The sequence below is a fragment of the Mirounga leonina genome, unplaced genomic scaffold (assembly GCF_011800145.1).
Source record: "Mirounga leonina isolate KUSES-001 unplaced genomic scaffold, KU_Mleo_1.0 Mir_91, whole genome shotgun sequence".
NCBI classification, from domain to species: Eukaryota; Metazoa; Chordata; class Mammalia; order Carnivora; family Phocidae; genus Mirounga; species Mirounga leonina.
Window position 1 is genome coordinate 417,078 of NW_023270839.1, and position 12,282 is coordinate 429,359.

Genomic DNA, 12,282 nt, shown 5'->3' on the forward strand with positions numbered 1-12,282 from the left:
GGGAGCCTGATGCGGGACTCAATCCCGGGATTCCAGGATCATGACCTGAGCCGAAGGCAGTCGCTCATCCAACTGAGCCACCCAGACATGTTTTAAAATCACAATATTCATGTTCTGGAGTGCCTTGGGATATTTTGAATATGCCAGTTAGAGGTACTATGTTTCTATAATTGAAGGAATACCAGGGGTGGCTGAGTGGCTCAGTCGGTTGAGAATCTGACTCTTGATTTCAGCTCAGGTCATGATCTCAGGATCCTGAGATTGAGCCCCACATTGGGCTCCATGCTGGGTGTGGAGCCTGCTTAAGATTCTTTCTTTCCCTGTGCCCCTCCCCCACCCCCTGCACTAGTGCATGTGCTCGTGTGCTCTCTCTCAAAATAAAAATAAATAAGGGGTGCCTGGGTGGCTCGGTCGTTAAGCGTCTGCCTTCGGCTCAGGTCATGGTCCCAGGGTCCTGGGATCGAGCCCAACATCGGGCTCCGTGCTCCCTGCTCCATGGGAAGCCTGCTTCTCCCTCTGCCACTTCCCCTGCTTGTGTTCCCTCTCTTGCTGTCTCTGTCAAATAAATAAATGAAATCTTTAATAAATAAAATAAATAAATAAATAAATAAGATTCTTTTAAAAAATAATAAAATTAAGGAATGCCAGATAGGAGGCACATTTGCTTCATTTTGATGGGGCTGCTTCCTTGACACTGTTTGCAGGGTCTGATCACCCCTTCCTTAGAGCTTTCCAAGCCTCCAAATCCCAGTCATCAACCTTCCTTTTAGGTGTGAGGCTCAGAGAGCAGGGAAATGAGCCTTACACCACCTGTAGTTGTGTGGGCTTCCTGGGCAGACTCACCACAAATGTGTCAGCACTTACCATTTTCATTTACCATGCCTTCCAGGGATTGTTTTAGACTGAGTAATTTAAGATCTGCCAGGTCACTTCTTGCCAGGGTTGTAATAGCCCACAAACAACTGCAAATAGGGCAAACAACTGGGCAAATACAAGTCAACCAAACGTCTTATCTTCTCTCTCTGATCCCATGACCAGGGATGTTAATACATGAATGGAGAGAGTGCAAATAGGGAAATTATCTATATTAAATCAACAGAGAGAGTGTGCCAACTAAAAGCACAAAGTTTCAAAGATAGTTCTAATCCTGGTTCTGCCATTTATTAGCTGTGCATAAAGTAAATCATCTATCCTCTCAGCTTCTCCATCTATAAAGTGGGAATGATGATAATATCTACCTCATAAGGTTGTCATATTAAACAAGATGATGCATATAGGGTCAGTAAACTTAGACCTACAAACTCAGTTATAGAAAGTAGTATTTTAAGGGGCACTTGTGTGGCTCAGTCGGTTAAGCATCTGACTCTTGATCTCAGCTCAGGTCTTGATCCCAGGGTTGTGAGTTCAAGCTCTGTGTTGGGCTCCATGCTGGGTGTGGAGCCTACTTAAAAAAAAAAAAAAGGTAATATTTTATTTTAGTTTTTTAGATTTTATTTATTCATTTGAGAGAGAAAGTACAAGCAGAGGGAGGGGCAGTGGAAGAGGGAGAAGCAGGCTCCCAGAACTCCGGGATCCTGACCTGAGCCAAAATCAGGAATCAGCTGCTTAACTGACTGAGCTACCCAGGCACCTCCCAAAAAAGTAATATTTTTAAAATATTTATAATTCTAATTGATATCTGATCTGGCTCCCATGCTGCCAAGATCATCATTCTGGGAGCTTTCCCTTGCCCATCCATGGGGTTATACCAAGAATCCCATGAAGTGCTCAGTCCTCAGTGTATGCTTTGTGTATGTGTTTCCTTTTTTTTTTTTAATGTGTTTCCTTTTTGATCAGTAGCCATCCGTCCACACACGTGATGACATGTTATTCTCATTGTCAGCACTCTGAAGTGCCTACATCATTCTGGAAGCAAAGGAATCTTTTGCTAAGGTATCCTATTGTTTGTCTGCCAAGGTGAAGGTGCACCAAATAGCTCTTCTTTCCCCGAGTCTTGCTGCCTCCCCATGCTGGTGCCAAAAAGGGATGGTGCTTTTCTGCACTTCTCTAGGATTTGCAGGCCTCCCTCCTCCTAACCACTTACCTGGAGGACTCTGTTTTTCAGGCCCTGTTTCCCCCTCTGATTCTCTAAGACACCATCACTTAGTGGTTCTCAAAGTAGGGTCCACAACGCCAGGGGGTCCCCAAAACCTTTTAAGGCGGTTGGAGAAATCAAAACTGTTTTCATAATTATAGTAAAATGTTACTTGTCCTTTTCACCATGTTGGCATTGGCACCAATAATACAAAAACAATGGTGTGTGAAACTGTGGGCGTCCTGGTGCTGATCGACACACTATGCCACTGCGGCATAACAGTTCTTTTGAACAGAAAGCATTTGAGTTCTCGAAATCCCTTATCTGCCTAAACATAGAGCCTCCCAAAAGAACTCAGTTGTCATAACTCCCTTCCCTGGAGCAACCAGAGAAGATTGACTCTTATCACGAGAGATGAGGTACCCATACCACACCTAAGCAGACAGGCGCCTACGGGCCCCCTTATCTTTCTAAAAGATCATTTGTTTTCCCATAAGTGCCCTTTCTCCCCTTCCCCTTATTAAGAAGGCCACTGTTTTCTTTTTTTTTTTAATAAAAGATTTTATTTTTAAGTAATCAGTACACCCAACGTGGGGCTTAAACTCACAATCCTGAGATCAAGAGTCATACACTCCACTGACTGAGCCCAGGCGCCCCTACAAGTCAGTTGTTTTCTGTAAATGCCCTTCTCCCTCACTTCTTTCTCTAATTAGGTGGAATATAAGCCCCAAATTCTTTTTTTTTTTTAAAGATTTTATTTATTTATTTGAGAGAGAGAGAATGAGAGAGAGCACATGAGAGGGGGGAGGGTCAGAGGGAGAAGCAGACCCCCTGCTGAGCAGGGAGCCCGATGTAGGACTCGATCCCAGGACCCCGGGATCATGACCTGCGCCGAAGGCAGATGTTTAACCGACTGAGCCACCCAGGCACCCTAAGCCCGAAATTCTGACCACCTCTTTGAGTCACACTTTTTGTGAACTCCAGTGTGTCCCTACTTGAATAAAAATAAAAATCTGTCTTTTCTCTTGCTAACCTGTCTTCTGTCAGTTTAATTCACAGGTTACCAAGAACTGAATCTAAGAGTACGTATACGGAAAGTTTTTTTCTCTCAGACACCATCAAACTATACTATTACTGCATTCTCCACTACCACACACTTGCAGTAAAAAAACAAACCAGTTTCACTTAACAGTTTCCTTGCTGAAGCAGCAAAGGTATTACTTTTATTAAATCTTGACCCTTTAATACTCTGTGGTGAAATAGAAAATACATATAATGTGCTTCTAATACGTATAGTAGTACAACACACTGGAGCAATTGAATTGTGAGCTAAGCTAGCTGCTTTTTTTCATGGAACACCATTTTCACTAAAAGAACTACTGACAGACACATTTTATTCAGACTTGGGCATTAGGCTAACATTTCTAGAAAATGAGCAAGGTGAGCCTGCTACTTTTAAATAAATAAATAAATAGACAAAATTTGTCACCAAGGATAAAATTTAGAATTTTGAAAAACTGGGGGTGCTTGGGTGGCTAAGTCAGTTGAGTGTCCGACTCTTGATTTCAGCTTAGGTCATGATCTCAAGGCCATGAGATCAAGCCCCACATTGGGCTCCATGCTCAGTGCAGAGTCAGCTTGGGATTCTCTCTCCCTCTCCGTCCACCCCTCCCCATGTTTATGTGCTCTAAATAAATGAATAAAATCTTAAAAAAAAAAAAAGAATTTTGAAAAACTTGTACCCATGATCTTGAGGTTAACAGCTTCCCAACACATGGACAACATTTCTCATGAGATCAGTGGTGATAATAACAAATCCGATTTTTGGATTTTATATAGTGGAAGATGTTAACATTTGGAGGATCTGCACAACTAAGTTAGCCAATATTTTCTGAATAGCCAGTAGATGACATTATAAAATCACAAAGGGGTAGAAGATCTATTCAAAGTGCAACACAGATCAACAGATTTTAATGTAATGATATAAGAAAAGTTCATTTATCTGATTTCATATTCCACATTGCAACTAAACAATACATTAACACTTGTTGAGTTTTAGTGTTGTACCCAGAAAGAATATCCACAAATTATCTGAAAAGTCTATTAAAATACTTTTTCCAGTCATGTATCTGTGTAAGACTGGATTTTTTTTTTTAAAGATTTTATTTATTTATTTGTCAGTGAGGGGGAGAGAACACAAGCAGGGGGAGCAGCAGGACAGAGGGAGAAGCAGGCTTCCCTCTGAGCAAGGAGCCTGATGTGAGGCTTGAGTCCAGGACCCTGGGATCATGACCTGAACCGAAGGCAGACGCTTAACCGACTGAGCCACCCAGGTGCCCGTTATTTTATTATTTTTAATGAATATTTAAAACTTTGTCTTAGTTTTAATTTCTACATTAGTAAATATTGATAGATATAACTTGTATAAACAAAAGCACATTTTGGTTCTAAGTAATATCTATGACTATAGAGAGGTCCTGATACCAACAAGTTTGAGAATCACTGCTGTAGCTATTAGAAATCTACCTCTTTTACCTTCTGTCAGGGAGCAAGAATTCCCATCCCCTTTAAGGGTCCTTCTAGCTGGACTAAGAACCAGATTGACATGGGACAGATTAACAGGAGAAAATTAAGCTTAGTAGCATAGGTGTGGGGAATCCACACAGACATGGAAATTCCAAAGACAGGCAAAATGAGATATATATGCCATTCTGTATTAAGTGGTCTGGAACTTCAGAGGAAAGGAATGCACTTCATAGGATGATGAGAAGAGCAGATGTTTGGTAATTAGATGTTTGCCCTGCCATACAGCTGGGTCACTGGGATAAATTTTATTTCTGTTAATAACACTTATTTTGGAAAGACGCTCCAATTTAGATTCTTCTATGTAGTTAAGGGAGGGGCAAAAGTTTCTCTTGAGCCAGTAGGGTCTTGAATGCCTTTAGTTCAAAATACTCTGCATGCCAAAGTGACACATTTGGGGGGTGGAGGGTGGCCTGTCCCAAACCCCTTCACTTCATAAACTCTCCGAGTTCTTCTAAGACTTAAGGTAAGTAAAAGGCAGAGAAACTTTTAGAACATTTTTATTATCTGTCCTGATACCTCATGTGAGGCAAAGAATGGCCTGATTAGGAGAAGAGGAAGGAAAAGAGAAAATTTAATATCCCAAAATATTATGCCACATACATGTAAAGCACTTTACATAGTGCCTGCTCCAAGTAGCACTCAGTAAAGGCTGGTATCATCAACATCATCTTCACCTTCATCACTATTATTATTTCATCTTGTCCATGTTTCCTATGGTGGTTATATGCCAATGATTCTTATATTTCCAAACTCCTTTTTTTAAGATTTTATTTGAGAGAGAAAGAGCATGAGCAGGGGAGGGGCAGAAGCAGACTCTCCACTGAGCAGGGAGCCTGATGCAGGGGTGCATCCCTGCACCCTAGGACCATGACCTGCGCCAAAGGCAGATGCTTAACTGACTGAGCCACCCAGGTGCCCCAAACTCTTCAAACAATGTATCCTTCAGAGTCTTTTAAATTCAGATCTTTCCATTTCCTTATGATTCAAAATACTGTCGCTCTCTAGACAGAGTGGGAGCCTATGATGCTTGTAAATAGAGCACACTCACAGAAATGCTTCCTCTTTTACCCCTGGGGAGAGTTTAAGCTTTGATAAAGTTATTGTTTCTCTGATGGTCTTTTAAATCAAGAGGTATTCTTATGCAGAAAGCCTGGGCTAGAAACCCAAAATGAAAGCCAGAAAACAGCAGGGCAAGGAAAGGGATCAATGAATCACCTCTCCAGTTTCCCGCAATCCCTGAAATAAGATTTTCATGTTGAAAGCTCGTAAGTGAGCAACAACTATTAGGAACAAGACTTCCTATTACAACTTCAATGCATTTTTTTTTCAATGGATTTTTTATGGGTTTCTTTTTTATTTTATTTACTTTATTTATTTATTTATTTTTAAGATTTTTTTATTTATTTGCGAGAGAGAGAATGAGAGAGAGCATGAGAGGGAGGAGGGTCAGAGGGAGAAGCAGACTCCCTGCTGAGCAGGGAGCCCGATGTGGGACTCGATCCCAGGACTCCAGGATCATGACCTGAGCCAAAGGCAGTCGCTTAACCAACTGAGCCACCCAGGCGCCCTGGGTTTCTTTTTTAGAGATTTTATTTGTCAGAGAGAGAGAGGGGAGAGCACGTACAAGCGGGGGGAGCGGCAGGCACCAGGCAGAGGGAGAAGCAGACTCCCCGCTGAGCAATGACCCCAGTGCAGGACTTGATCCCAGAACGTTGGGATCATGACCTGAGCTGAAAGCTGATGCTTTTTCTTTTTTTTTTTTTTAAGATTTTATTTATTTGACAGAGAGAGCACAATCAGAGGGAGAGGGAGAAGCAGGCTCCCCACTGAGCAGGGAGCCTGATGCCAGGACCCTGAGATCATGACCTGAGCCGAAGGCGGACACCTAACCAACTGAGACACCCAGGCATCCCTGAAGGCCGATGCTTAACCAACTGAGCCACCCAGCTGTCCCTTCAATGGATTTTTTAAAAAAATATTTATTAGAGGGGGGAGAGAGAGTGCGTGCATCCGTGCACTTCCACACAAGGTGAAGGGGCACAGGGAGAGGGAGAGAGAGAATCTCAAGCAGACTCCACACTGAGCACAGAGCCCCAGTAGGGCTCAGTCTCATGATCCTGAGATCATGACCTGAGCTGAAATCAAGAGTCACATGCTTAACTGAGTGAGCCACCCAGGCAACCCCCAATGAATTTTTTTTATTTCATTTTTTTAGTAATCTCTATACCGAATGTGGGGCTTAAACTCACAACCCCAATATCAAGAGTCATGTGTTCTTCCAAATGAGCCAGCCAGGAGCCCCTTGGATGGAATTTTTAGAGGTGCAACTCAACAGATGTCTTCTGACCCACAGGTAGCATGTGGGAATGAAAACTTACAGACTTTGTATTTGGAGAGGTGTGGGTTCAAATTCTGGCTCAGCCCTTCCCTGTGTGATGTTAGCAAAATGTTGGCTCTCCAAGCCCTAGCTTTCTGTTCAGTGTGGACTCCGCATGGCTCAATTTCACACTGAAAGAAACAAGGTCCAGTAGCCAAATTCTTTCAAGAGGAATTACCATCCTTCCTTGTTTTTTTCAAAGAACATAAAGGAGATCAAATTTGTAACCCACAGCAATACTTAAAATCCTCCTTTTTCTTCTTTCTTATTCTGCCAAAGCTACTCCAAAGACCATTCTTCAAACCTCTGCAAATCCCCTCCTCATCCCTAGCCAGGCTGCTGAGTGGTTTATTTCTACCTTCTTTCTCCCTCCTCCAACCCGTTTTAGATCTTTATTATGTATGTTATTTAAAATTCTTGTTCTCCCCAATTTGCCCTTAGCTTGCATTCTCCATTACAAAGGAGACCCTACAAAACAACATACTACCCTGCTTCTCCACCAGTCTGGACTGATGAGGACTCCCTATCTTCTCTTAATCCTGTGTCACAAAACACTAAGAACCAGAGTGGAAAGGAGAGAATTCTTCTTCGAAGTTGAGAAGAAACTGGGGCACCTGGGTGGCTCAGTCAGTTAAGTGTCCAACTCTTGATTTCAGCTCAGGTCTTGATATTGGGGTCGTGAGATCCTGCCCTGCATTGGGCTCTGTGCTGGGTGTGGAGCCTACAAAAAAAAAAAAAAAATTTGAGAAGAAATTAAAGTGGGAAGGAAAAATTCTCTCTAGAGAGCAAGGAGGGAGGAACACTCATAGTAATAAATCTTGTTGTCTGCATCAATCTCCAGGAGTTGTAAAAATTAAATGACCTGGGGCGCCTGAGTGGCTCAGTTGGTTAAGCCACTGCCTTCAGCTCAGGTCATGATCCTGGAGTCCCAGGATCGAGTCCCGCATCGGGCTCCCTGCTCGGCAGGGAGTCTGCTTCTCCCTCTGACGCTCCCCCCTCTCATGCTCTCTCTGTCTCTATCTCATTGTCTCTCTCAAAAAAAAAAAAAAAAATCTTAAAAAAAAAAAAAAATTAAATGACCTGAAGTATAGTACCAGACCTGAAAGAACTTCTGCACAAGTATGACCCTTTCCTCATTGCCTGATTCTTAATCCCAGTCATTCATTTGAACAGGTTCAGAATAAGCCTCCCCAAAATGTACCACTTTGGCATGTGGATTACTTTGAATTGAAGTCAATCAAAGCCCAAAAGACTCAAGAAGACCTTTTATCTCCCTCTTAAATGGCTAAAAGATTTTAGTTAGGGGGCCTGGTCCAGGAAAAGAACTATCACCAGAGAGAACTACAAAGAATACTGGCGAGATACGGTAAAATAAGGGGAAGTTCAAAACCTAGAGATCCAATTCCTCTCTGTGTCCCATTGTCTCTGTATGGCATGCCAAACATTTGTTCACCATTTATTCTTCCCATCTTCCTATACATTGTCTTCCTTCTTTTTGAAGTCTCAGACCCCTATCTCCTCCCTAGCTTAGGATGGCATATAAACCTCAACTGTCTTCATTACTTGTGGGTGTCATATTCAAATGGGGCTCCCCATACATGTAATTAGTTTTTGTCCAGTTAATTTGTCTTTATCAATTTACCAATCAAAGTACCTACCACAGTAGAGGAAAAAAAATTTCCTTCCCAACACATTCAGTGACCATTTATTAAAAGCCTGTCCTGGGGTGCCTGGGTGGCTCAGTTGGTTAAGTGTCTGCCTTTGGCTCGGGTTATGGTCGCGGGGTCCTGGGATCAAGTCCCCCATCGGGCTCCCCCTGCTCTGTGGGAAACCTGCTTCTCCTTCTCCCTCTGCCTGCCACTCCCCCTGCTTGTGCTCTCTCTCTCTGTCAAATGGATAAATAAAATACTAAAAAGAAAAAAAAAAGCCTGTCCTCGGTGCTACAGGAGATATAAATTGAAAAAAGGATGATCTTTTAAGCAGAAAGTAAGAAATCAAGCCTGGAGGTGGGAGGACCAGTTTGAAGACAGTAATTGTTCAAGCAAACTTGAATTAGGGATTGAGAGACCCAATGATTAGAAGAGACATTGAATTAGTAGAATGGATTAAACTTGATTGAGATGCCTGGCTAGTTCAGTCAGTAGAGCATGTGACTCTTAATCTCAGGGTCATGAGTTCAAGCCCCCTGTTGGGGGTAGCATTTATTTAAAAAACAACAACAAACTTGACTGATGATTTGAAGTACAGAGTAGAAAAGAAGACAGCTGAATTTCAAGTTTATAGCTTGGTTTGAGAAGGAACTGGTTAGATAAATGATATGAGCTTGAAGAACCAGCAGAACCTTCACAATAGCCTGCAATAGAACATGTTTTTCTGAAACTCTGGGAAGAATAGTTAAGTCTATTCAACAAACTTCTACTGCCCTACCGTCCTAAGCAACGAGGCCTGAATAGGACTTAGAAGTTACCAAATGAGCCCTGTGCTGACCTGATTATGTGATAGACATGCAAATCTGTATCTTAACTTTTTCATTTGTAAGATAAGAATGGCAAAATTTACCCAGCTCCTAGAAGCTGTGCAGCCACAGGAGACACTGGAGGTACTTATGAGGGGCCCCTGAGACTTTTAGTGGGTCTTCAATCCTTTTTGGATTTTGCCTACATAGATTGATGCATTAGAATAAGTTGATTCAGGGCGCCTGGGTGGCTCATATGGTTGAGCGTCTGCCTTCGGCTCAGGTCATGATCCCAGGGTCCTGGGATCGAGTCCCGCATCGGGCTCCCTGCTCCTTGGGAGCCTGCTTCTCTCTCTGCCTCTCTCTCTCTCTCTGTGTCTCTCATGAATAAATAAATAAAATCTTAAAAAATAAAAAAAAGAATAAGTTGATTCAAAAGGAATTGCTGATTTTCTGTCATGTTGACCTACAAAAATAGGCAATCTCCCATGGTTTGCTTAAACCATGCTGTGCGATGCAGAGTACTTAAAAGAGGATTTTATGAAAATGGTCACATTGCTTTCCAAATTTGTTGGAGTGGCCATTGTTCCCAAAAGGCTATTATCTAATTTTATCACTAAACTCAAAACGAGAGATGGTTTAAGCCTTCATTTGCATTTGAATAAATATTATGATTATAACAGATGGTTTGCTATGACGAAAAAAAATTTTTTTGTCTACATTTTTAATTATAACATTCATATTGCCTTTTACAATTTACAAAGAGTTTCTATACTTTTTAATTTTAATTTTACTTTATTTAAGGGGGGGGAGGGAGAGGGAGAGGGACAAGCTGACTCCTGCTGAGTGCGGACCCCAGTGCAGGGCTGGATCTCAGGACCCTGAGATCATGACCTGAGCTGAAACCAAGAGCAGGCAGAGCCCGATGGGGGACTCGATCCCAGGACCCCGGGACCATGACCTGAGCCGAAGGCAGATGCTTAACGACTGAGCCACCCAGGCACTGCTCTATCTATACTCTCTCACCTTATATTCACAACTATGCTGTGAAATATACAATGGCAATCGAATTATACCCTTTTTATAGATGAGGAAACAGGCTCAGAGGGAGTTATTCATAATGCAGGTTTTAAGTAGAAGACTTGAACCCAGGGCTAGAGATCTACATAGACTAATTAGAAATAATGATAAATATATACATAATATATATATATTTTTTTTACATAATATTTTTATAAAAGTTAGCTATTTTATGCTAATTTGGAGGTATTTTGACCTTTGTGTTGAGTATATTTTGAAATTTAAATTTAATTTACTTTTGGGGCACCTGGGTAGCTCAGTCAGTTAAGCATCTGCCTTCAGCTCAGGTCATGATCCCAGGGTCCTGGGATCAAGCCCAACATCATTGGGCTTCCTGCTCATCAGGGAGTCTGCTTCTCCCTCTCCCCCCGACCCCGCTCATGCTCTCTTCTCTCTCTTTCTCTCTCAAATAAATATCTCAAAAAAAATAATAATTTGGGGCGCCTGGGTGGCTCAGATGATTAAGCGTCTGCCTTCAGCTCAGGCCATAGTCCCAGGGTCCTGGGATCAAGTTCCGCATCAGGCTCCCTGCTAGGTGGGGAGCCTGCTTCTCCCTCTGCCTCTGCCTCTCTCTCTCTGACTCTCATGAATAAATAAATAAAACATTTAAAAAAATAATAATAATAATTTCCTTTTGTGGGGGGGAGGGGAAAGGAGGGCAGATATTTTTCTGAAATAACTTTTTTTTTTTTTTGGTGCTCCCATTTACTGAAGTAACTTATTACCAGGCCTTCATTCCTTTGTAGCATCTTTGTTCTTCTGAATGAGAGACTGACAAAGACGCTCTCCTTGACCAAACTTTATTTGGGTTCCTCTGAACCCTCATCCCAACTAGGCCTTGCCTTTGGGCTTCTGTGTCTGTCTCTGCAACACCCAATTTTAGCAAGGATTCTGCTAAGTCATTTTAGAGAGACTCCCCCACCCTTGATCACTCAGGCCTGCCCTTAACAAAAATTGTATTAGGTCGGTCTAGCCAGAATCCCTCCTTACCCCTGATGGTTCCCCTTAGTAATCTTCCATCCACTGACCCCTACTCAGCCCTCTACCTATAAATCCCCAGTTCATCATGCTGTATTTGGAGCTGTGTTCAGTTCTACACTGAGGTTTCTTTTCCCCTGTTGTAACTGTTCCTGAAAAAAATCTGTTTATACTGACTAAACTGCTGGGCTCTGATTTCCTTTTTTTTTTTCCTTTCAAAGATTTTATTTATATGAGAGAGAGAGAGCTCAAGCAGTGGGAGTGGCAGGTGGAGGAAGAGGGAGAAGCAGGCTCCCCAATGAGCAGGGAGCTTGATGTGGGGCTCCATCCCAGGACCCTGAGATTATGACCTGAGTGGAAGGCAGACGCTTAACCAACTGAGCCATCCAGGAGCCCCTCTGATTTCCTTTAACAAGACATTCAAAGTGATGGTGAGTTCTGGTTTTCCTATGGTCAGTTGAAAAGTGGAAGTTGTCCGGGTGGCTCAGTTGGTTAAGCGTCTGCCTTCAGCTCAGGTCATGATCCCAGGGTCCTGGGATCGAGCCCCGCATCAGGCTCCCTGCTCGGCCAGAAGCCTGCTTCTCCCTCTCCCACTCCCCCTGCTTGTGTTCCCTCTCACACTGTCTCTCTCTCTCTCTCTCTGTCAATTAAATAAATAAATAAATAAAATCTTAAAAAAAAAAAGTGGAAGTTGTCCCAAAGAGGCTTACAAGGAATTTCCTGAATGTTTTC

General features: G+C 42.5%; 1 long non-coding RNA gene across 8 annotated transcripts in view; it reads right to left on the reverse strand.

Annotated features, from left to right (window-relative positions):
- Positions 1-12,282, reverse strand: part of LOC118003078 — a 78,501-nt gene that overhangs the window by 45,743 nt on the left and 20,476 nt on the right. Inside the window, exon 1 of one of the 8 annotated variants that reach the window (XR_004677261.1) lies at positions 7,652-7,688. The exons of the other annotated variants lie outside the window; for them this stretch is intronic. This is a non-coding gene — a long non-coding RNA (uncharacterized LOC118003078). Of the gene's footprint in view, positions 1-7,651; positions 7,689-12,282 lie in introns of those variants that run through there. 8 annotated transcript variants of the gene reach the window in all.